We start from the raw sequence: 27,500 nt of genomic DNA, 5'->3' as shown, positions 1-27,500 counted from the left end.
GAAATATTCCTCTCTAAATTAACGCCAAGAACACCAGTTATGAAGAAAAACGGTCTTGACAGTGTTTCTATATTGTTAAGAAAATTGGATATGATTACGATTTGTCATCCAGAATGTTTCTGAAAATTTATGTTAATTAGAAATACCATTGCTGAAAATAAGTTGATATAATAAAACCCATGTTGACGATGCACTTTTTTTTTTTTTTTTTATTTTACTTGGGTCAAAACCTATCACGGCATATTTATTATCCTGGTTTTTTTTCTTACCTGGAAAATGAAAGAGGGAGTTGCAGATTGCCCCTTTAATGAGCAGGTGAAAGAATACACATGAGAATGAACGTTCTTAAAGGTAAGCACACTCTTCTGAATGAGTTAAGAAGCTGCCTCGGCATCTAGTTTTTCCAGGTTCCTTTTCATGGATCTTGGAATCGTGCTTAGTGTTCCTATGGTTATGGGTACAGATTCCACTGGCATATCCCAATATTCCTTCTTATTTCTATTTTCAGGTCTTGATACTTATCAATCAATTTTCTCTCTCATTTCTTCTTCTCTGGTGTCCCATGGTATTGCGACATCAATGAGTGATACCTTCTTCTTGAGTTTTGTCAAACAACGGCAGGTCTGGTCTATTTGCACGTATCACCCATATCTGTTTCTTATACCATAGTCCAGAGGATCTTTGCCGGATCGTTTTCTATCACTCCTTCAGGTTGGTTTGGTTCTCATACCACTTATTACTGCAAGGTAGCTGGTGTTCCTTCCATAGGCTCTAGTGGAGGGCTTTCGCTACTGAATCGTGCCTCTTTTTGTACTGCTTCTGGTGCAAGTGCCGGACATTCGCTTTGCTATGTGGTTTATTGGTGGTTTTCCATTTTCGTATTGCACTTCCTGCATATGGGTGAGATATTCTTCCCATCTATCGTTCTTCGGACATATCTTGTTCTTAGGGCCTGGTCTTGTGCCGCAGTTAGCAATCCATCTGTAGCCATTGCCATGTTTCTGGTGGCTGGCCAGTTCTATAATCTGTTCATGTACTGTCTGTGCACCGGTTTGTTGTGCCATTCCTCTGTTCTGTATTATTATTATTATTATTATTTTTTTTTTTTTTTTTTTTTTTTTTTCGGCCCTCCTATCACAGTCCCCTAACCAATTCGACTGGGTGGTTTATTTATGAGTGTGGGGTTCCGGGTTGCATCCTGCCATCCTTAGGAGTCCATCACTTTTCTTACTATGTGTGCCGTTTCTAGGATCACACTCTTCTGCATGAGTCCTGGAGCTACTTCAGCCTCTAGTTTTTCTAGATTCCTTTTCAGGGATCTTGGGATCGTGCCTAGTGCTCCTATGATTATGGGTACGATTTCCACTGGCATATCCCATATCCTTCTTATTTCTATTTCAGATCTTGATACTTATCCATTTTTTCCCTCTCTTTCTCTTCAAACTCTGGTGTCCCCATGGTATTGCGACATCAATGGAGTGATACTTTCTTCTTGACTTTGTCAAATCAACGTCACGTTCTGGTCTGTTTGCACGTATCACCCTATCCGTTCTGATAACCATAGTCCCAGAGGATCTTGCCTGATCGTTTTCTATCACTCCCTTCAGGTTGGTGCTCGTACCACTTATTACTGCAAGGTAGCTGATGTTTCTTGCACAGGCTCCAGTGGATGGGCTTTTGCCACTGAATCATGCCTCTTTTTGTACTGGTTCTGTGCAAGTGCCGGGCATTCACTTGCTATGTGGTTTATGGTTTTCATTTTTCGTATTGCACTTCCTACATATGGGAGAGATGTTATTTCCGTCTATCGTACTTGAACATATCTGGTTCTTAGGGCCTGATCTTGTGCCGCTGTTATCATTCCTTCAGTTTCCTTCTTGAGCTCTCCCCTTTGTAGCCATTGCCAATTGTCATCGCTGGCTAGTTCTTAGTCTGTCTCATGTATTGTCCGTGCATTGGTTTGTGTGCCAGTCCTCTGTTATTCTTGCTGTCTTTCTCCCGTCTCTGTATATTTCTGGGTCTTCGTCTTACTTTTATTAATCCTTCTTCCCATGCACTCTTTAGCCACTCGTCTTCACTGGTTTCAGATATTGCCCCAGTGCTCTGTTTTCGATGTTGACACAGTCCTTTATACTTAGTAGTCCTCTCCCTCCTTCCTTTCGTGTTATGTATAGTCTGTCCGTATTTGCTCTTGGGTGTAGTGCTTTTGTGTATTGTCATTTGTTCCTGGTTTTCTGATCAATGCTGCGGAGTTTCTGCCTTCGTCCATTCCACTATTCCTGCGCTGTATTGATTACTGACACTGCCCATGTGTTTATGGGCTTTTATCATATTTCCGGCGTTGAGTTTTGACTTGAGTATCGCCTTGAGTCTCTGCATATATTCTTTCCTGATCGTGTCCTTCTCTTGGGTTTTATATCTCCTCCTTCCATTATTCCCAGGTATTTGTATCCTGTCTCATCTATGTGTTTGATGTTGCTCCCATCTGGTAGCTTTTATCCCTTCAGTTCTCGTTACTTTGCCTTTTGTATGTTTGACTAAGGCGCATTTCTCTATTCCAAACTCCCATTATTATTATTATATTATCAATTATTATTGTTATTATTATTATTTTTATTATTATTATTATATTATTATTATATTATTATTATTATTATTATTATTATTATTATTATTATTACTGTGATCTTCATTAATACTTATCAATTTCATGTCATATCCTCCATGTAAAATGTTTAGTATACATGAAATAGGTTAATGTGTGTTTTTTGTGAAGTGAAATATTATACCTATATTTATACATTATGACAACTATCATTTATCTAGTCTAGGTTCAGTTTCCTCCTTTTTGTTATAATGATGTAGTCTTCGGGATCTTCTTTTCCGTCTGTCATTATATATATGCCTTACGAAATAAACACCAAATCAAATCAGAAGGAAGGAGAAAGAAATAATAATTAGTGTTGGATTTACGTTTTAATAATTATCTTTTAACAATCACAACTTTCAAAATGTGGTCAATTTCAGGATTCACGAAATCCTCTTGGGCGGTTTCAAAACAAAAATCTTCTTTGTTGACGATACCGTTGCCGACTGTCGACATTATCAGTAACCTACAGATAGATAAATGAAAGATGATGATCAAAATTATTAAAAAACGAAGAAAATGAATGGTTAATCAGTCCCTAAATAGAAAATTGAACAAATAGGAAAATATTTCATTTTAACTGATTAAATTCATGTCAGTAATCAATAATTTCACCTCATCAACTCTCTCTCTCTCTCTCTCTCTCTCTCTCTCTCTCTCTCTCTCTCTCTCTCTCTCTCTCTCTCTGCAATTTTTCACAAACTTTTATCGAGGAAGGAGAGAAACTGTTCTAACAAGAAGGAAGTAGCAGTGACCACAAACCTTACATCCTAAAAAAACGAGGGGACAGTGAATTTTGTATTAGAATTTTTTGATCTGCAATCTGTTTTCACCAAAACAGGTTCGATTATATACCTGATAGAGAGGCTACTGCTGTAGGTCGCGACAGGATGAAGAAGGGCGTAGCGGTAACGACTTCATCCGTACAAACCTGCAGGAAATGGGAAAATTTAAATAAATGAAGAAACGGGTCCTCGGGTATACGAGGGGGGAAAAGACATAAAATATACGTGGGGTTGTAAATACTGAATTTGAGTGGTACCTACGCCTCCCCTTATGAATTGGGAAAATGAGAGAGTAGTCCAGAGATGATAGTTACTATTCGTACTATTGACATGAGTGGGCATCTCTCGTCTTCAGGACCCTGATGTACAAAAACTACCTCTTTAATCCTTACGTAAAATTGGTGTTAATTTTTTTTTATCTTTAAGTTGTGATTCGCGAGGTCAAAAAACGTCATCTGATAAGGGTTATAAGTTCTGAAGCAGCTTCGCAGAGGTGAGGAAGGGAATAGAGTGATTGATCTGTACATTTGACATTGCTGCTTATAAAAAGTCAAGTGAAGACCGACCGTGAAGACCACTCTCTTTTAATTTTTCAAAGGAATGCAAGAAACTCATCTGTCCATAGATGCTGATATTTGGCAAAGTGAGGAAAGCACACTAATTCGAGGAGGTGAAAGCGCTGAATGGTCTAGATTAGTTCCCCTTTAAGACAGAAGAAAACGACAGAGCTTTTTGGCCCTTGAAAAGAAAGAACAAGAACAAGACAAAAATTCCAGAGCTTGTCAAGTGCAAACATGTCCATAAAACTTAGTCTACGGGGACAAACGGGAACCATTTTTAATTGCTCATCTTCTCTCTCTCTCTCTCTCTCTCTCTCTCTCTCTCTCTCTCTCTCTCTCTCTCTCTCTCTCAACACTGGCCTGTACGTAAAAAGAAGACATCTCAAATAAAACCAAAAATTTAAGAAAGAAAGACTTACATCCTCACACCTTCCTTTGCATTGAATCCTCAAGCGAGGATTACGACATCTCCCGATTTCGAAGTGGCACGGATTAAAGATAGTTCCTTCCGTCGCTGCGAGATGGGATCCAATTCGAAGGTACAGGCTCCGGTCGCAGTCTGGGAGACAAATTAACAAAATTAACATTGCTGCTGCCGTTGCTGTTGTTATGGTTTGCGCTGTGAAACTCGTTTATTGTAGCAAATTTAGACATACTTCTCAAGCATCTTTTTGTGACCAATGACTGATCAGCCCTATACAAAACTGAAGTAAAATAAGAAACTACCAAGTTCTTTGTTCATTACTGACCTCCTTAAAATGTTAAACTTTGACTCACTTGGATGGAATGAACTGGCCACTGACGTCCCGATGATGACCAGCAAAACGACGCAGAAAATAGTCTTTGGTAACCCTTTCTTGATCATCATGGCTGTTGATGTCTGTCAAGAGAACTAAAATGAGGGAATTAGGGATTTGTCGTGATAATCTTACCTTAAGTGTAATTCTACTCCATTTTTTGTTTCTCGTTTGCCTTTATTTCCACTTACTTGTGACAGTTTTGAAATGTCAGTGGGATACTGTTAAAACACCTCAAAGGGAATCTAATATACATTCAGTCAAGTCAGCCTTAGACTGCCTCAAATATTTCTGCCAAATTCTTTGATTCGAAACCAAATGAAGGTTTCGAAAAATCAATATACTCGCCTAGATTTAACTTTTATTCCCAAAACATGAATCGGATTTTTAAATAGCGACATAAAATTTCTGAGGATTGAAAACTGTACTTCTAGTATCTAATGGTCAAATAGCTGACTTTTACCATAATTCTGTGTTAATACCTTATATAAAAATTGAAGTGCTAATCCCATTTATACGGTATTTTTCCGTGACATATAAAATAAAACAAACTTTTCTGCACTCCTAATGGTTCAACAGACGAGGGGGAAAACAGGATGTCTTGCCATACCGAGCTAATATTTCCAGCTGAAAAATCAGAAGTAACTTCGTCCTCGACAAAGTGTGCGATCAAACTGTACAATGACCATGTGGACTGGCTCTTTATATACTGTCAATCCGTCATGAGTTGCCAAGTATCGAAAGGTGTCTGTAAACCCACTTGATAAAAAAAGAATACATCACGAAATTACAAAAGTGAAAAATTCCATTGTTGTGACCCATCACTTGATTTATTTATAATTTTTATATGATTTATAGATGTATTAACTCCAAAATGGACTTTAATGCGCTTCTAAAGAGAACTAAGACCTTTCTGACAAACTAATATACCTCAAAAAAAATAGTAGGAAAATGCATGGAACCGAAAATACAGTGCACTGGTTATTACCAGTTAGTTTGGCATCTCTCTCTCTCCTCTCTCTCTCTCTCTCTCTCTCTCTCGGTTTGGGTGGTAGCAAGATAAATTAATACCCCCTACAATATAGATGTATGTATGTATGTATGTATGTATGTTATACATTTAGTTATATGTGTGCACATATATATGTATGTACATATTAAAATACACGCACACACACATACACACAAAACACACACATACACACAAAACACACACACACTATATATATATATATATATATATATATATATATATATATATATATATATATATATATAATATATATGATGAACATACAATATCGATCGTTATAATTAATAAACTTACATGAGTATCACTGGTCTATATCCTTCAATAAAAAAAGAACAATATTTGAGCATGGAATCACTACACATTTAACATATTTTTGTGATAATATTTTTTTTGACAATTTTAAAGAGAGATAATAAGTAATCATTTAACACCCTCAAGCCAGTTTTTCTCTGTTTTTTTCTACTATTATCAAAGTCATTTTCTTTAATTCACGTTTTTTGTGCCTTGGCTTCCTGGAATTTCCCTTGAGGCGTTTTTTTTTTTTCTTCTTCTCTTTCAATTATTCCTTCCTTGAGACGTTGCGTCAGTAATCAGCTTGTGTTTTAGGAGAAGGATGAATATAATTGTTTTTAGGATGCAGACATATATATATATATATATATATATATATATATATATATATATATTATATATTATATATATATATATATATATATATATATATATATATATAATATATATATATATATATATAATATATATATATATATATATATATATATATATATATATATATATCTTTCTTACAGTAAAAAAAATCTCACCGTTATTACACCAAAATAAAACACAAAACAGGTTTCAAGTTCGGGTTTTTTTTTACTAGTTGTGGAAAACTTTTCAAAATTTCGACATCAAGGACAATTTCTCTGTAATTAAAAATGAAAAACAATATTCACAACTCATGGAAGGACTTTTACGGTACGGTTTATTCAGATTTCATATCCCATGATAATTTTTTTGTAATGCGAAATTGGATATATTATTATTATTATTATTATTATATCAGTTATTATTATTATTATTATATTATTATTATATTATTATTATTTATATTATTATTATTATTATCATTGGGGTATACTGACATTAACATATTATTTTTCTGTCCATAATCTAATTGTATTACTATTATCATATTATTTATTTTATTTTTTTTTTTTTTTTTTGCTCTATCACAGTCCTCCAATTCGACTGGTGGTATATATCGTGTGGGGTTCCGGGTCCCCATGTTTTATTTGCATGTATCACCCCTATCAGTTCTTGATACATAGTCCCTGGAGATCTTTGACCTGATCGTTTTGTTTTCTACACTCACTCAGGTTTGGTGCTCGTACCACTTATTACTGAACAAGGTAGAATGATGTTATTATTATTATTATTATTATTATTATATTATTATTATTATTATTATTATTATTATTATATTATTATTTTTGTTTTGTCTATCACAGTCACCCTAATCGAACTGGAGGTGGTGGTCCATAGTGTGGGCTCGGGTGCCCAATCATGCTCTTAGGAGTCCATCACTTTTCCCCAATATATGCACTGTTAATAGGAGGCACAGTCTTTTGTTGCATGAGTCCCATGGAGGTGCACTTCTGCATCTAGTTTTTTTTTTCAGGTTGTCCTTTTCAGGGGATCATGGATCGTGCTTAGTGTTCCTATGGTTATTGGGTACAAATTCATGGCATATCCCATATCGTTCTTATTTTTCTATTTTCAGGTCTGATACTTATCAATCTTTTCTCTCTCTCTTCTTCTACTCTGGTGTCCCTCCATGGTTATTGCGACATTTTCAATGAGTGACACTTTCTTCTTGATTTTTTGTTAATCGACTGTCACTAGTCTATCTGGCATGATCTCGCCATATCTGTTTTCTTGATACACAGCTCCGAAGGATTTTTGCTTGATTGTTTTTCTATCACCTTCAGGCTGGTGTTCGTAACAACTTATTACTGCAAGTAAGTGTATTTCTTGCACAGGCTCCAGTTGGAGGACATTTGATACTGAATCGTGCCTCTTTTTTGTACTGGTTTGCGCCAAGTGTCGGACACTCGCTTGCTATGAGGTTTATGGTTCTATCTTTCATTTTACACTCCTGGCATAGGGTGAGATATTATTCCCATCTATCGTTCTTTGGACTATGCTGGTTTTCTTAGGGCCTGGTCTTGTGCTGCAGTTAGCAGCCTTCTGTAGCCATTGCCATGTTTCATCGCTGCCAGTTCTTTAGTCTGTCTCATGTACTGTCCGTGACATGGTTTGGGTGTTGCCGTTCCTCTGTACCTGTATTATATTATATTATTATTATTATTATTATTATTCATTATTATTATTTATTATTATTATTATTACTGTGATCTTCATTAATACTTATAAATTAAGTCATAATCCTCATGTAAAATGTTAGTTGTCATGAAATAGTTTAATGTGTATTTTTTGTTTAGTGAAAAAATATTCTATAATTATATACATAATGACAACCATTATTTTTCTACTTAAAGTTTAACAGCTTCTACCTTTGTATATGATTGTAGTCTTCGGACCTACTTTTCCGTCTGTTCATACTATGCCTTACGAAACACACCAAATCAAATAAATGCAGAAGGACGAGAAATAAGAAGATAGTTTGGAAAAATTTCAGTTTAATTACGTGTTTTTTCTTTTTTTTCTTTTTCTCTTGACATTCGAAATATGTCAGTTTTAGGATTCACGAAATCGGATCTGCGATGCTTTCAAAACAAAAATGCTCTTGGTGTGGCGAGACTGTTGCCGACCCATGTTCACTACGTATCAGTAACCTATAGATAGATAAATGAAAGATAATAATGATTAGATTACTAAAGACGAAGAATGAATGGGGAAAATTTAAGTCCCTAAATAGATAAACTGCCAACAATAGGAAATATTTTATCTTAACTGATTTAAGTTTCAAGTCAATATCGTATAACTTCGCGCCTTCATAATTTAAGTGGCTACTTCTTGTCACTTCCTTATATGTCTGATTTATAAAATAAAAATACAACGTGAAACAATATCTCTCATAACCACCACATCTTGGCAGATAATCAACCATTTCTCGTTAAATTCTAGCGATGATGCAAAAGAATAGAAAAAATAATAAAAGACAGACTGTTCATGTTGACGTAATACTACTAGAGATTTCCTCTCTCTCCTCTCTCTCTCTCTCTCTCTCTCTCTCTCTCTGGGTGTGTGTGTGTGTGTGTGTGTGTGTGTTGTGTGTGTGGTATGTGTGCAATTTTTTCACAAACTGTATCGAGGAGCGGAGACGAAACTGTTCTAACAAGAGGTTAGGCAGTGACCACATCCCTTTTACATTCCTAACGAGGGAGCACTGAAATTATAATTAGAAATTGGTCTCCATACGTTCTCCAAACATTCGATTATATACCTGATAGAGAGGCTACTGCTGTAGGTCACGAACAGGCTGAAGAAGGGCGTAGCGGTAACGACTCATCCCGTACAAACTGCAGGGAAAAGGGGAAAAACAAAATTAAAACAAATGAAGAACAGGTCTCGGGATACGAGGAAAAGACAGGAAATATACGTGGGTGTAAATACTGAATTTGAGTGGTACCTACGCCTCCCCCTATGAATTTAGAAAATGAGAGAGTAGTCCAGAGATGATAGTTACTATTCGTTGCTATTTACATGAGTGGGGCATCTCTCGTCTTTCAGACCCTGATGTACAATATACTACTCTTAATTCTTACGTAAACTTGGTGTTCATTTTTTTTTTATCTTTTAGTGTATGGTTTAGCGAGTATAAATAAAAGCATCTGATAAGGGTTATAAGTTCTGAAGCAGTTTTGCTAAAAGTGAAAACATTTAAAAGGAATGGAGCGAATGGCCTATGCAATATGACATTGCAGCCTATAAAAAGTCAAGTTAGGACCGACGTGAAGACCACTCCTCAATTTTTCAAAGGAATGCAAGAAACTCATCTGTCCCTTATCGATGCTCCCCCTCCTGACCACTGCACTGGCCTGTTTGTACGCAAAATGAAAACACCTCAAAATTAAAAATAGATAGAAAAGAGGTACTTACATTCCTCCACGCCTTCCTTTACATCGTACCCCTAAGGCGAGGATTACGACATTGTCCAATTTCGAAGACGCAGCGATTAAACGTAGGTCTGTCCATCGCTGCCACAGATGAAATCGAAATTAAACGGCAGCCTCGTTCACAGCCTGGGGGACATGATGATAAATTATTATCATTACTGGCTGTGGTTGTCGTTGTTGTTGTGGTTGTTATTGGGCCTAGTTATTCTTTTTATTAATTTTTTTTTTTGTATCTACATTGTCAATTTAGTACGCTGTTCTTCCTAACAGTGAAAACGTACAAGATTCTCTGAAGTTTTTCTAATGGCGGGCAGGATATTAACTGATTGTTGAACTGAACTGACAAAAGATGGTAGTTATTTTTACTTTTTGGGTGTCCTTCTTTTGTTCCATACACTGAATGTGAGACCTTCTGAAAATCCATGGGAAAACAGTACCGAAACTTATCACAAGTTTAGACTGATTCCAACTTGTAACTGGCACTGATGTGACATATCTATGCAGCCGTTGAATTTATTTTTGCTGAAACATTTTCTTTTTTTTTACACTTTAAATCTTTTACATCCCATGATAAGTCAGCTGTGACATTAGAGTGAACTAAATTTGAGTAATTCAAGTGTGAAGTGCATTTCTGAAAATTTCAGAGGTGCCAAACTCGCTATCGAAGGGATTTTTATTTTGGCGATAAAAAAAAGTATGCGAAAAACTCGGTACTGAACTAAATCTAAAGATAGCTTACGTGTGGAGATTCGCCTATTAAAACTAAATTTAGTGATTGATTCGATTGAGTAACTAGTTATTGAACCAAATTCTCAAGGTACTCCCAAAACCCATTTTTTAATCAGATTAAGGAGCAACTCCAGACAAAAACTGAAGATGAAAAATTGACCTAGTTTAATTCTTCATTACGAATCCCCCGAAAATATTAAAACTTGGGACTCACGTATAGAGTGGGATGGACTGGCTACTGACGTGCCAATGATGACCAACAAAACGACGCAGAAAATAGTCGTTGGCAACCCTTTCTTGACCATCTTGTTTTGTTTGATACCTGTCAGGAGAACCAAATGAGGATTAGAGATTTGTCGTTATTATCTTATCTTAAATCTAATTTCTATTCCAAATAGTTTTTTTTTCACTTTTTTGTCTTCATTCAACACTTACAATTTTGACGGTTTGAAATGTTAATGGGATACGGTTAAAATTAAAAACACTTAGTAATCTAATTTTTATATATATATATATATATATATATATATATATATATATATATATATATATATATATATATATATATATATATATATACATATTTATATATATATATATATATATATATATATATATATATAATATATATATATGTATATATATGTAGTCAGGTTCCACCAGGATTTACCTTAAATATTTCTGGATAAATATCTAACAGAAAATGAAAAGCTACCGCAGAGTCTTTGACTCTTAAGCCAAATTAATCTGGTGTCCCAGATACACGTGCCCCATGCACCTTGCTGGAAAGGGTTTTGAGGAGCAGTTAACTCTCACCCAGGGGGATTAATTTTATGACTAGTAGAATAGGAACCTAATTTTTTAAATAGGTGACATAGTACCTGGAGACCAAAACTGCACCTTTGTAAATATTTTAATTGTCAAATAGCTAACACCCACTAGAAATTTACGTGGTAATTAACTTAAACACAGAGTCGTTGTTTATGGTATATGAAAACCAAACTTTTCTGCGCTCTGTAATGTTCAGCACGACTAAAAAAACAAAGTATATCTTGGCTACCCGAGCTAAAAATATTCCAGAATGAATGTTGAAGAAACTTTTGAAGTTCGTCCTTTACAAAGTTTGCGATCAAACTGTGCATTGGCCGTGAGAGGTGCCCTCATATAAAGGAAAAATCCGTCACAAGTTGCCAACTACCATCATAATGAAAATTTTTTCCCTTCTTTACCTGAAGCAAAAAATTTTGCCTGAAGGCTTTCATGTCGATTAGACTTTTATTTTTGAGCGAGTGCGGACTTTAATTATCTATACGTGTTTGGGGCTTTGGAATTTTCCTTGAATTCTGATAGTGCATTGAGTACTCGACGTAATGATCAGTCCAAAATATTCAGGTTTTGTTGGACAGACAAGTTTTTTTTTTTCTAACGGTTAAAACACGTCCACAAGCATATATTACACGAAAACTAAACCTCAGGTGCAGGTGAATCTCCCGCAAAGGGAGTTCAAGTCCTTACTGACCCCTAATGATATACCCACCCCCCAAAAAAAAAAAAAATTGTAGAGACCCACGTTTTGGAGCCAGGAAAACATGCAGAACTGGGTCTTAATCAGTTAAGTCTATCTCTCTCTCTCTCTCTCTCTTCTCTCTCTCTCTCTCTCTCTCCTCCTCTCTCTCTCTCTCTTGTATAAGCAGGAAAGGAATATTACACACACGTACATATGTATAATGGACGGTCAATATTTTTCATATAGCAGCAAACTTGTTAGAATACCACTGCCAGTATCCTTCAGTATAGAAATTACATTTATGAATGGAATCAGCTCGTATCTAACCTATTCTACTTAATAAGTGTTTTATAACTTCCACTTGGAGATAAGAAATTTTATATAGTACCTCAGACATTTTTGTTTCAATATTTATGGAAATCACATCTCACGAGCGATAAAACTGCTGTGCGGTTTCTTGCCATACGTTGAAGTCCAAATTTTTGTCGGTTTCTTTTTTTTTCTTTTTAATTCCGGTAATTTTTGTCTACCTTCCTTCAATTTCCCTCGAGGCGTTTTCTTCTTCTCTTCCTTTAATGGTTCTTGAGACGTTGCTTTAGTTACATAGGGTGTGTTGTTATGACAATGATACTATTTTTTTTTTGGATATATATAATATATATATATATATATATATATATATATATTATATATATATATATATATATATCTATAGGTGGGTGTGTGTATGTATTATAATACTGACCTAGAGAATGGATGTGTTATTGTCATTGCGTTTTTCTTTTTATTTTTGTCTTTTTTTTGTCTTTTTTAACCATTTCCCTTTTAAAGTTGAAGCCTTGATATTATTATTAGAGACATCCAACGAATCACAAACAGATAATGTAATTGCAAAGTTTTAAGAAAGAGAATTACAGTTCAGCGGAAGAAAATGATGGTGACCTCCCCTACTAATCGAGTGTCGTGAACTGACTGTTTATGAAAAGTGCTTATGTAAACCTAAAGATTGGTGTCTCTTTCAGTACATCCAGGATCCCTTCACAAAAAGAACGTCAAGTCGGTATTTAGGAGGGAGAAGTAAATGAACTAGTGTTTTTGATTTCAGTGTTATTAAGAAGGTTTTTTCTCTTTATAATAAGGAGTTTCATAAACCCGTTCAGGTTTAAGGATTCACGAAATTAACCTGGGATTTGTTTCAGTAAAAACTCTTCGTTGTTTGCGATGCTATTGGCAACCTGTCATCCACATGTATATGACCCTAAAGGTAGGTAATAGAAGATAAAGATCAAATCAAACATAGGAGAAGAAATTAATCGGGAATAAGTCCTATAAAATTGATAAAAAAGTAAGTGAATCAGTTAAGAACTTCTACATTAATTGATTAAAATTTCAAAGAAAAGAAATATCTATCATTTTACTTTCATTTATTAGTGGCAACTATACCAATTCATCACATTTGCTGAATTTATTGACAACACTTCATTGACAGATATGGAAAGAAATAGCCATAGAATTTATGATTGGAATCGTTAGCTTAATCTTGGCTAAACTCCCGTCGTCAGCCTCGTTAACCCTTCGCAATATCTTGCTTTCAAATGTGAAAGATTTGTAAGATGGAAGATAAAAGTAACTGATCGCATTGTGTTATGGGACTGCTCATCTGGAAGTAGTGTTTTATAGTGTTTTTAGAGGACTCGTCTCTCTCTCTCTCTCTCTCTCTCTCTCTCTCTCTCTCTCTCTCTCTCTCGGTAATAATATCATTCCTTGTTTAAATTCTTGTGATATAAGAAAGCAAGAAAGAAAAAACGGACTGTTCATCTTAGAGTGTTTCCTCTCTCTCTCTCTCTCTCTCTCTCTCTCTCTCTCTCTCGGGGGGTGCAATAATGTCAATCGTTCCTTCTTTAAATTCTTGTGACTATAAAAATGAAAGAAAAAAAAAATGGGCTGTTCATCTTGATAGTCTCTCTTAGAGTTCTCCTCTCTCTCTCTCTCTCTCTCTCTCTCTCTCTCTCCTCTCTCTTCTCTCTCTCTCGGCAATAATCAATCATTCCTTGTCTAAATTCTCATGACTATAAGAAGGAAGAAAGAAAGATGGGCTGTTAATTGACGTAGTCCCTCTCTCTCTCTCTCTCTCTCTCTCTCTCTCTCTCTCTCCGTATAAGCATGAGAATATTACACGCACATACATATGTATAATTGACTGTCAATATTTTTCAATATAGCAGTAAACTTGCTAAAATATCAATGCCAGTATCTTTCAGTAAACAAATAACATGTATGAATGGAATCAGACATATCTAACCTATTCTACTCAATAAGGTTTTTTGTAACTTCCACTGGGAGATGAGAAATTTTATGTAATACCCTCAGGCCTTTTTTTTTATTATTATTATTATTATGGAAGTCACCATCTCGTGAGCGGTAATGCTGTGAGTTTTTTCTTACATACGTTGAAGTCCAAATTTTTCTCGGTTTCTTTAATTTTTTTTTTTTATTGTATCGGGTAAATTCTTGTCTTACCTTCCTTCAATTTCCCTCGAGGCGTTTTCTTCTAATGGTTCTTGAGACGTTGCTTCAGTTATAGGGTGTATTGTTATGATTATGAATACTATTTGTTTTTTGTTTTTATGGATATATATATATATATATATATATATATATATATATATATATATATATATATATCCAAAAAACAAATAGTATTCATAATCATATTGATAATATCAAGGTTTCAACTTTAAGAGGAAGTGGGTAAAAAAGGAAAAAAAAAAGACAAATAAAAAACAAAAAAAGCAAATGCCAATACCACATCCATACTCTAGTTCAAGTATATACACCACACACACACACACACACGCACACACACACACACACACACACACACACATATATATATATCTATATATATATATATATATATATATATATGTGTGTGTGTGTGTGTGTGTGTGTGTGTATACTTGACCTAGAGTATGGATGTGGTATTGGCATTTGCGTTTTTTTATTTGTCTTTTTTTTTTTCTTTTTTACCCACTTCCTTTTAAAGTTGAAGCCTTGATATTATCAATAAAGTCATCCAACGAATCATAAACAGATAATGTATTTGCAAAGGTTTTAAGAAAAAGAATAACAGTTCAGCGGAAGAAAATGATGGGAACCTCCTCTTCTAAATCGAGTGCCTTGAACTTATTGTTATGAAAAGTGCCCACAATAACCACTTATATACTTGGTTTGGGTTCCACCTCTCACCAAGTATAGTATGCAACCTAAAGATTGTGTCTCTTTCAGTTCATCCGATCCCTACAGAAAAAGAACGTCAATTCGGTATTTAGGAGGAACGAAGTTTCATAACCTGTTCAGTTTAAGGATTCACGAAATGAACCTGGGCATTACAGGAAAAACTCTTCGTTGTTTGCGATGCTATTGGCAATCTGTTCTCCACATGTATATAACCTAAAGGTAGGTAACAGAAAGATAAAGATCAGATGAACATAAGTGAAGAAATGAATTGGGGATTAAGTCCATAAATTGATAAATAAGTAAGTGAATCAGTTAAGAACTTTCTACTTAAACTGATTAAATTTCCAAGAAAATCTTTCATTTAACTTTCATTTATTGGTGGTAACTTTACCAATCCATGACATTTGCTGAATTTATTGACAACACTATATTGAACAGATAATTGGAAAGAAATAGCCATAGAATTTATGATTGAATCGTTTGCTTAATCTGACTTCAAAACTCCCGTCGCCAGCTTCGTTAATCCTTCGTAATATCTTGCTTTCGAATGTGAAAGATTTGTAGATGGAAGCTAAAAGTAACTGATTGCATTGTGTTAAGGGGACTGCTTATCTCGAAGTAGTGTTCTTGAGAGGGCTCGTCTCTCTCTCTCTCTCTCTCTCTCTCTCTCTCTCTCTCTCTCTCTCAGCAATAATTATCAATCATTCCTTGTTTTAAATTATTGTGACTACAAGAATGAAAGATAGAAAAATTAGCCGTTCATCTTAACGTAGTCCCTCGTAGAGTGTATCTCTCCTCTCTCTCTCTCTCTCTCTCTCTCTCTTCTCTCTCTCTCTCTCTCTCTCTCTACTCAGTAATAATATCATCATCTTGTTAAATTGTTAAATTGTGATTACAAGAATGAAAGATAGAAAAATGGGCCGTTCATCTTAACGTAGTCCCCTCTTAGAGTGATCTCTCCTCTCTCTCTCTCTCTCTCTCTCTCTCTCTCTCTCTCTCTCTCTCTCTCTCTCTCAGCAATAATATCAATCATTCCTTGTTTAAATTATTGTGATTACAAGAATGAAAGATAGAAAAATGGGCCGTTCATCTTAACGTAGCCCCTCGTAGAGTGTATCTCTCCTCTCTCTCTCTCTCTCTCTCTCTCTCTCTCTCTCTCTCTCCTCGGCTGGGACAATAATATCAATCATTCCTTGTTTAATTCTTGTGACTATAAGAATGAAAGAAAGAAAGATGGGCTGTCATCTTAACGTAGTCCCTTTTAGAGTGTACCCCTCTCTCTCTCTCTCTCTCTCTCTCTCTCTCTCTCTCTCTCTCTCTCTCTCTCTCGGCGCAATTCAGTAGGTCCAGGACCGTCGCTGCCACAAATGGGATTGTATTCGAAGGTGCAGATTCTGTTGCAATCTGAGGAGGAATAGCAATATTTTATTGGTATAATTGTTGTCATTTTTGTTGTTATCTATTCGCTATTGAACATCCTTTTTAGAAACAATTTGAGTAATTTACGTCTAAATATAAGCCAGATATGCACTAGACTGAACTAAATTCGGGGTAACTCAGACTTGAACTAAATTTATGAAAACTAGATTTAGGGATAAATAAGATGTGAGCGTCGGTATTGAACTAAATCTGTAGATAGCTACGACGTGAAACTCTAAATTAAACCAAAGTTTATGGATAGATCGGTTGTGAAATTCGCTGCTGAACCAAATCTAGAGATTTTGTCAAAATTAGTTTTTATCTATAAACGACTCCAGACAAAACTGGAAATGAAAATACCAAGTTCTGTTTTCATTACCGAACCACCTTAAACTGTTAAACTTTGACTCACTTGGAAAGGAAGCATTGGCCACTAACGTCCCAATGATGACCAACAAAACTACGCAGAAAATAGTCGTTGGCAACCCTTCCTTGACCATCTTGGTTATCGATGCCTGTCAGGAAAACCAAATGATAATTAAGAATTTGTCGTGAATATCTTACCTTAAATCTGATTCTATTTCAATTTGTTTTCCTATCTTTGTATCTTTATTTCCTATATACTTGACGGTTAGAAATATTCATGGGATACTGTTAAAACACCTTAGAGAATCTGACATATACTCAGTCAAGTCAGCCTAAGACTACCTTAAATATTTCTGGCTTAATACCTAACAGAAATGAATGACTAACACAAAGTCTTTGAATCTAAACCAAATGAATCTGGCGTCCCCAGACATCACGCACCATGCCCCTTCCTTGGAAAGATTTGAGGTCAGTTAAACTCGCCTAGACTTATTTTTCTGACTAGCAGTAAACCTATATCTTTAATAGTGACTTAGATTTTTGAAGATGAAACCTGCACTTCTAGTATTTAATGGTCAGATAATAACATCTACTCAAAAAAAAAATTTTATAACATATATATCTGGTCGTTTTCTATGGCATATATAAAGCAAAACTTTTCTGTGATTTGTAATGTTGCAACACAACTGAAAAAACAAAGTGTTTTACTGCCATACCCGAGCTAAGATATTCAGCTGAGGATTGGAAGACTTGAATCTCCGTCCGTTACAGAGTTCGCGATCAAACTGCGTATCTACCATGTGGACTTGACCTTTTATAAATCGGTTGATTCTTGAGCTGCCAACTACCCATAATATGCTGAGTTGCCAATTACCGTACTCTTATTTTTTTTTTATTTTTATACGTAGCTCAAGGAAATTGTGTATGAAGCTCACATGATGATTACATCTTCCTTTTTGGGCGATTGTACTCTCTGAACCGCCTGAAGCATTTATCATGGATTTTTTTGAATTCCTATAAGTTCATTTACCATTCGAGTTGTGACCTTGTCCAAAATAATCAGGACTTATTATAAACATTTACTTTATATAAACACGTCACAAAGCCACAGATATTTCACTAACACGAAATCCCAGGTGTGTATGTAAGTCCCCCCTCCCCAGCAAAAAAAAAAAAAAAAAAAAGACAATAGCATTACGAAAAACAAGCAGCAGGAAAGCCAATGGTTTGTGACATCTACTGAGTGATGTTAGAGAGCTAATTTGATTATCGACCTCTAATGATATACCCTGAGAGTTGGCATGAGAAAATAACACTCACACACACACACACACACACACACACACACACACACACACACATATATATATATATATATATATATATATATATATATATATATATATATATATATATATATATCTATATATATATATATATATATATATATATATGATATATATATATATATATATATATATATATATATATATATTATATAGATATATATATATATATATATATAAATATAATATATATATATATATATATATATATATATATATATATATATTTATATGTATATATATATATATATATATATATATATATATATATATATATATATATATATATATCTAAAGAGGTGAAAGAGAGGGAATGGCTAATAATATGTTTAAAGTGTTTTATATAATAATAAAGTCACACAGCTCTACTCGCCTAGAGACAAGGAGTGGTATACTGCAAAGTTCACATGGGAGAGAAAGGTATTTGCTGAACAAGCAACTTGTTTCAGAGGTCGTTCCCGTTTGCGAGGCATGAGCATTCGTTTGTACGCGTATTACAGGCCTACTGGTTCAGGGTACTTGTGGAAGACGCATTCTTGTGCAAAGGAGAGAACAAGCGGTTGCTCGAAGTGTCGGGAGGAAAACGCCCATCGAAAAGGTAAGACACGTTCTATAAAAACTTAGAAAATCTGTTACCTTTTGGAAAAGAGAGAGAAGTGTGGAAATATTCTCTTTACGTAAATACTTTGAAAAGAGTGACGTGGGGTGTCTATATAACTATATCTTTATTACAGATGGGTCCGATTCCATGGTTGATTAGGAATGGGATTCTCTAACTGATAACTGACGAATACTAGACAATATGACTTGTTTGGGGTTTGAGAGTGTACCTTAGTCAGGAAGGTAGAATGTTATCTTATTGGTTTTCTTTATGGGCAGATTTGGGTGGATTTATGCCATTATGACTTGTTAATCATTTTGTTCTTTGTTATAAAACCAATTGCAATTTGCATTGGAAATAAATGATATTTTATATTTACGCAGTCTTAATAAGCCTCGTGACATCTTACAGACAGGGCACCGTTGGCAACAGGTAAGAGTTCCCAGTTTGGTGTAGTTTAGGGAATAAAGGGGGCCGTAACAGTGGTGGCCGCGGTAAAGGCTTTTTATATATTTTTCAAGCTGTAGGTACGCTTCCGAAGGGACTGGTGGCCAGTTAGAAATAGGGGGTTTCGGTTTTTATTTTGATAGGAAAAGGGGTTATTAATCAGGTCACAGGCAACTCAGGGTCATTACTGCTGATTCGACAGAGAGAAGCTGTTCCTCAGACAGTCTTCCTCTCCCAAGCCAAGTCAGTTGATTTTCTTGAGATTACGGAAATAAAAATGTGTTTAGAGAGGAAAAGAGAAAAGTTTAGTTTTCGACATATTAAAGTGTTTCGCAGTTCGCGCATGTTTGCGGTGTATGTGAATTCGGTTTACGGTCATATGAAGACGTAAGTGTATTTTCGAGTTTTTTTTTTTCTTTATTTTTTTCCTCTTTTTGTTTTGTGATATTCTTTAACTTTTTGTTCTTGTTCATGTTCCTTGTGTTTGTGTGTGGCGAACTTGCCTGAGTGGGATTTTTGCGGCAAGTCGTGCCAGAGAGAGAGAGAGAGAGAGAGAGACGAGAGGAGAGAGCGAGAGAGAGAGAGAGAGAGAGGAGGCGAGTTAGACTCGGAAACACCTTGCATTCTTTCTTTTCCTATCCCTTCCTTGTTATTACTATTTTTTTCTTGATTGGGTTTAGTGTATATAAATAAAAAAAAAAATTTTCTTGATTGGGTTTAGTGTATATAAATACATTGATGTTATTGAGATCGGGGAAACAGCCTTGGGAAACAAGATAAAATGTCAGATACTAAACGACGACGCTACTACATCACGAACATTTCTGCGGGGGTCAGCCCGTTCAAAGGGATTGTGGATGGTGCTTTGTCACAACCTGTGAATATTTTCATAGAAGGAGTTGATAACTATTTAGCGGGAAAGAATATAGTAGACGATGTAGAGGCATTCAGAGAGGGCGAAAGAAAGCTTTGCTAGATTTCAATAAGGGAGACCTCAGTCATAGGTCAAGGAGTTTCCAATTTACAAAATGTCGTACCTGGACAGACTTGCAAGCATTTTTGAAAACAGCATATGGCTCAAAGGAACACGGAGATATGGTGAGAGACCTTCGAGGCGGTCTTTATAAACTACGGAAAGACACTAATAGCCTTGTAGAACATAGTTCAAAGCTGTTTGACGCAGTGGCAGATTGGGTAGGAAAATTGAAAACATCTAAATGGGTACAGGGGATAATCTCCCTCTAAATAATGTTCATAAACTGATCTATTTTTTCCCTGCTCTTACACGAGGTACCCGATGCAATAATGGATAGCTTTGATGAAAAGGTTGAGCCTACCTCAGACGAAGAATTACTTTATACCCAAATAGATAAACACAGGTCTAAATGTCCCACCGTAGATAGCACAATTTTTAACGGGACAAGCCCGAGGGATAGAGTACAGAGAGACACGGAACTTTCTCCTCATCGTCTGTGTGCAAAAGTTGAGTATAACAAAAGATCGATCGATCAAAAGCAACAGCAGTTACGTTGTTTCAACTGCAATAAACCAGGACATCCAAAGAAATTGTGTAGGGTTAAATATTGCGGAATGTGTAAAAGTACTGAGCATTATTGGCAGTCTTGTCCGTCTCAGATACGGAGATGCGAGGCCTGCACCGCAAGGATCTGGTAATTATAATGTGAGAACTTCCCAGGCGGGTCAAACAGAGGGCAAAGGGATCGGCGAAATTTTTGGAAGCCCGATCAACAAAAAGGGTACAGGTGATTGGTACATGCCATTGTGGTCTCGTGGGGGGACACCCCAGAGCCCAAGCCCATAGTCTATGGAACAGTAGGGGATGTGGATCCCGGTTTTCATAGACACCGGGGCATCAATAAATCTAATGGACTATAATTTGTATCAATCCATGTTCTCCAATTACCCTTTGCAGCCCTCTACGGAGACGGTGTGTGATGTGCAAGCCCATAGATTAAACACCCTGGGTTGTGTACAAATAAGGTTTGCTCTCGGTGACAGAGTGTTAACAGAACCTTTTTTGGTAATAAAAGGAATTGCCTAGGTAAATAAAATCTTGTTGGGTCATCCTGCTTGTAGAAGACACAAGATTTCGATCCATGCGGGTGCTAATGGGATAACAATCGTGAAAAATGAATTACCTCATACCATATGAGGACGTGAATAGAATGGAGGACATGGAGGTTATTGAAAGAGGAGAGGTGCTCGGTGGTATTAATGGCGGTGATACGAGTGTTATGGGGAAAGGTAATGTTAAACACACGTTGGTGATCGGGAGATGATTACGGGGGTACTATCAGAATCATAGTGGTAACAATGATACTAACAATACTGGTGATGATACAATAATGGATGGTTGTTTCTGATACTAACAATGCTGGGGATAATACTGAGGGTGGTAATTTGTATGGGGCGGTGGCAAGGGAGATACTAACCACAAATATAGAGGTGTTTTATTTGAAGATATTATGTTACTACCAGGTTCAAAGGTTATGGTAAAAGTTAAATTGAAGGAAATGAGAAAACCCACAGATGTGTGTGTTATTGAAAACAGTGAAAAGCTCAGGGGAGTTGTTAGCACGGCATCGGTGAACAGTGTATCCAAGAATGGGGTTACGTGGGTGGAGCTATTAAACTGTAATGATACAGTTAGGAGATACCAGAAAAATACATATATAGTAGACTTCCATGATTAAAACTGCGATAGTGGTTCTGTGGCTATCGTAGAGGGGAAACCTGAGTTTTCGGAGGCAGAAATACAATCAAGGAAACAAACATTTAGTGAACATTTGGCTAATGCGGATTATAGCGAACACGTTGAAGCGATAAAACGGGCGGGCTCTTGGCGGAATTTGGGGATACGGTAGCCTTGCAAGGTGATAAATTGGGGTTGACTAATGTGTTAGAGCATAAGGTAAATTTGGAGAGCAACTCAAAACCTATTTATATTCCTGCATATCGCATACCTTTCAAAATCAGAGAACAGGTAGAGAAAGAAGTTAATAGATGGGAAGAAGAAGAAATCATTAGACCCAGTGTGTCTCCTTACAACTTTCCCTTGTTAGCGGTACCTAAGAAAGACGTGTTCGGTCCGTGTATGCGTCGATTTTAGACGTTTAAATGAGAAAAGAAAACGATCCCTGACCGCTACCCAGTTGCGTGCATACCAGATCTTTTTGTCGAAATTGGGGGTGGGGGACATAAATATTTATAGCTCAATTGATTTGGCGCAAGGTTTCTTACAGGTCCCTCTCAGCGAGAGTAGCAAGGAATATACCGCCTTTTCAGTGCCCAAGGGACACTATGAATTTACGCGAATGCCTTTCGGTTTATCGGGCAGTCCGATGACTTTTACCAGTTTGGTGACACAGTTTGCACGGGTTATGGGCAAAAAATGTTTTTGTGTATATGGATGACATCCTGATCGCAACGGACACGATAGCGTAACACCTGGAAGTGCTTACAGAAGTACTGAGGAGGCTTAGATAAGCGGGGTTGAAAATCAAGCTAGCCAAGTGTTCGTTCTTGAAAAAGCAGATCACATATCTAGGTCACGTCATATTTAAGGAAGGGGTTAGAGTAAATGACGATAAAGTCAAAGCAATAGCGAATTTCGCACCCCCAGATCAAAGAAAGAGATTAAGTCATTCCTGGGTATCGCCGGTTTCTTCAGGAGGTTCGTAAAAGGGTTTTCTAACATAGCAGCTCCCCTAACTGATGTTTTGCTGGAAGACGTTCAATTTCAATGGAAGGAATCCCAGGCGGAGAGTTTCAAAAGCTTAAAGATGCGCTAATGAATCCCCCGGTTTTGAAGTTTCCAGATTTTAAGGAACCTTTTATATAGTGACTGATGCAAGCCAGGAAGGCATAGGTGCATGCCTTATGCAAAAGTTTGATGGGAAATTTCATCCTATAGCTTTTTCTTTTATAGCAGGAAGTTCAGGACAAAAGCAGTAACGAGCAGTCCATGGACACCATAGATAAGGAAGCCTTTGCAATAGTGTCGAGCTTAGTTCATTTTAAAATGTTTACTGATGGGGAATAAAGTAGAAGTCCTTACAGACCACAAACCGTTACTCGATCTTTTTAATAAACCCGATTTGTCTCCCAAAAGAGCTCGATGGTTTTTAACTATCAGAGATTTGATGCAAAGCTCAAATATATAGAGGGCAAATTAATGTTGTCGCGGAGCTCTCAGCAGGAGTTTTCATGACGCGGAAGGTTTCCAAGTCGCGCAGGTCACTAACGAAGCCATACAATGGGATATACCCCTCATAGAGCTAAGGCAAGATGAAGACGAGGTCTTAGTAGATGCGAAAGCATTCTGAGAGGGGAATTAGTCAAGAGAACGTTATAGCTTGCCTTTTTCGGGTTTGGAGTTAGAAGGAAATCTGTTGGTTAGGAAAATTAAATATAAGTGAGAACCAGTGAAAGTAAAGGAGATACGACACAGATCGTAATTCCGAAAGTCTAATTCCAGTGGTTTTAGATATAGTCATTGCAGGTTCGGTTAGTCCTCACTTGGGAATAGAAAAAACTTATGATGAGGTTTCGGGCTAAATACATTTGGAAAAATATGGGTAAAGATGTGGAAAATTTCGTAAGGAATTGTGCGGTGTGCAACGCATGTAAGCCTGCTAGGACAACGTCATGCAAATTAGGATCGTATCCTATACCGAGTAAGCCTTTTCAGAGAACATATAGACGTATTAGGGAATTTTTGTGAGTCTAGATACGCGAACAAGTACTTGCTAGTGATAATAGATGAACTTACAAGGATAGTAGAAATTTTTCTTTTCCCACTTAAGCATAAAAACGGCGGCCGAAGAAGTAGCCATAGCATTTTTCAATGGTATCGTTTGCAGATACGGTTCACCCGAAGTTCTATTAACCGACAATGGGAGGGAATTTGTGAACAAAACCTTGAAGTGTTTAGCTGAATTCATGGGGATACAGAAAGTAACAATTATTCCATACAGACCCGAGGCTAATGGGTTGTGCGAACGAGCGAACAGGAAAGTGCTCGAAGCGCTCAGAAAAACGGTAGGTGGTAATGATAGATATTGGGACAGATATATTAACGTTGTTAGACATAGCATTAACACCATGGTTAGCGATCAATTAAAATGTCCCCTTTTGAAGCTTTGTTTGGTTATCCAGCGCGAGGCACATTTGATTTGTTTAACTACGCCTCACCAGGGGGAGGGTGGGTACGGTGAAGCGCTGATATCCACAGCGAGAGAGAGACACGCATGTCTTAGCCGTAATCTCGAGTCCACAACCAGAGATATGGTTCAAAAGAGTATTAGTAAACATCTGATCCAAGATCAATGTCGAGGTGATAAGGTATTTTAAAACTTAACGTGAGAAATGAGTAAATTACAAACTAGGCCCGAGTTTGAAGGTACTTTTAAAGTCATTGAAGAGAAAATGGAAATAGGTTTGTAGTTTTAAATGAACGAACAGGTCAGTCGAAGCTAACATACCTCGAAATTGAAAAGAATTGGTTGTGGCAATTAATATATGATCGCGCTATTGCATTCATTTTTCTTTTTCTTTTTCTTGTTATCTGTTTTTGTTAATTTGATGACAGAATGGCTTTGCATTTTTTTTCCTTCTCCTTTGTTTCCTTCGAATGGTTTTCTCTCTTATTGTATGTAAGTCTGCGGCGTTTTTGGCGTAAGATTTCGGGGTTAATATTTTTCGGCAAATGTTTGCTTTAGCTGAGAAACGGGATGGTTTTTTTTAGCGTGGGGTCAGTAATTAAATAGAGGAATTATTTATGTCACCTGAGTGTGTTATGGTGGTATTATTAAGAGATGGTTATGTATAATGAGATGGTTCTGGGGAATGTGCTTACGAAGTTCAGTACTAAACATTTTTTTTTTAAGAATCATGAGTTTCTAGCATCGCGAGTCTGAATATGCTGCAATGCTAAGCACCTGACGTGTTCATAGGTGGGTTTCTTTTTTGCTGGAAGTTGCTGTAAGGAGTCCGGTTGCAAACCTTCCCTTTGGAATTGTTGACTCGGGATTTGCACGGTTTTCGGAGATGCAGATTATGACATTTCACGAGAGCGTGTCATATAAGGGGATTTTTTTTTCTTGTCGATAGGGTTGCTGCGCTAGCAGATTCTGTAACGGTACACATTCCTTTTTCGGAAAAGATGTTGAATTATATATGTTTTTTTTCTTTCTTAACGTCGTCCGAGATGATTAAACAACTGATGGTTTTCTTTTTCTCTCTTATGTGCGCTGTAATGGGGAAGGGAAAGTTCACTTACTATTGTTGTATTATCTTATTTTTATTTATTTTTTTTTTTTTTTTTTTTTTTTTTTTCTTTTCTTACGAGAGATGTTGCAATGAGGGTTAAGCTCCTAAATAGCATTTATCTATTAGATAGAAGATATAATTTGTCAGGGTATGTGGGTTGGATAGAAGGGGGTGTTCGCGGCATTATATTTTATGGAGGACTAGTTATATAAACCATAAAGGGGGTTTTACTGTTAGACTTTATGAGTTCTCTTTTGATAGTGTTTGTTTCAGATATGGGATTATTTGTGAGAATTCAGTAGGTAAAGATTATTTGGTTTAGCGAGGAATTTTTCTTTTTTTAATATTTGATTACTAGATTGAATATATTAATTAGTGACGAATTTGTGGGGTAAAACAAGACTTTAGTTATTTTATGACCATGAGACCTTTTAAATACGGACACACAATGACTTTGGAGAATTCCCAACTCTACGTGAGGATGCCAAGGAGACGACTTCGTTCTACAGTACCAGAGATTGAGTCAAGTCTACACGAAGGGCATTTTTGTGGACTGCCTTGGCAAAGGATGAGATGTCTTCGATATAATTTCTGGGATAAACCAGGAGTCTACAGTCTTCGATGAGACGGGTGCGAGTAGCACTTGCATAGAATAACGGGGTGGTGACCACGTTTACTTCAGTAGAAAACGTCGAATCTACAGTTTCGCGACGGGAGGGTGTTGGATACACTCACGAGGGTCGCAGACGCTGGAATAATGGCGCATGCTGAGTTGTTTCGAGTTGGGTTACGTACTTGACCTGCGTCTACAACAATTCGCTCATCTACAGGGATCCAAGCTGTTTGACAGTTCCTGCAGGATTCTTACAGACTTCTTCATGGTACTTAGTCGGCGTGTCTACAACTCGTCGATAAAGGTGTTTCACCGACACCTACACGGAAGCCATAAGGCGGTTCGAATCCGCCTACAGTGGAGTCCATTACTGTCCGCCACTCGAAGATAGTGGTGAAGATGAACCTTTTTTTTTTTTTCGATGACTGCTATACTATACCAATAGTAATGATCATGTTAGGTCGCTATACTGATCGCCATGTGCCATTGGAGTCCTTAAACTTTTATGTTTTTATGCATTCGACGAAGCACAAGTGCTCGCAACGGAGGGGCTCTAAGTCATGTGGTACCATTGATACATTGGGCATTAGTTGCCGATATGTGTGAGACGGGAGTGCATATTTTCTTTTTTGAGCCAGCCTCTGGTTTTAGATATATTGTAAGACGCTTGTGTGCTAGAGCTAGGCGGGTGCTAGCATGGGGGGTAGCCGAGCTCCTCTAAAGAGGTGAAAGAGGGGAATGGCTAATAATATGTTAAAGTGTTTTATATAAATATAAAAGTCATAGATCTACTCGCCTAGAGACAAGGGGTGGTACACTGCAAAGTTCACATGGGAGAGAAAGGTATTTGCTGAACAAGCAACTTGACTCAGAGGTCGTTCCCCGTTTGCGAGGCATGTGCATTCGTTTGTATGCGTATTACAGGCCTACTGGTTCAGGGTACATGTGGAAGACGCATTCTTTGTGCAAAGGAGAGA

General features: G+C 36.6%; 1 protein-coding gene and 1 long non-coding RNA gene across 2 annotated transcripts in view; both read right to left on the bottom strand.

Annotated features, from left to right (window-relative positions):
- LOC135194895 (trypsin inhibitor ClTI-1-like) overlaps positions 1–27,500 on the bottom strand; it is a 60,759-nt gene that overhangs the window by 5,638 nt on the left and 27,621 nt on the right. The window lies entirely within an intron of this gene.
- On the bottom strand, positions 16,793–18,013 carry LOC135194916 (uncharacterized). The gene is made up of 3 exons (XR_010310032.1): positions 17,942–18,013; positions 17,272–17,374; positions 16,793–16,844 (listed from the first exon to the last, which is right to left on the bottom strand). It is a non-coding gene; the product is annotated as an uncharacterized LOC135194916 (long non-coding RNA).

This window comes from Macrobrachium nipponense, chromosome 15, assembly GCF_015104395.2.
Source record: "Macrobrachium nipponense isolate FS-2020 chromosome 15, ASM1510439v2, whole genome shotgun sequence".
NCBI lineage: Eukaryota > Metazoa > Arthropoda > Malacostraca > Decapoda > Palaemonidae > Macrobrachium > Macrobrachium nipponense.
Note: the sequence above shows the minus strand (reverse complement) of the source record. Positions and strands in the feature narration are given on the sequence as shown.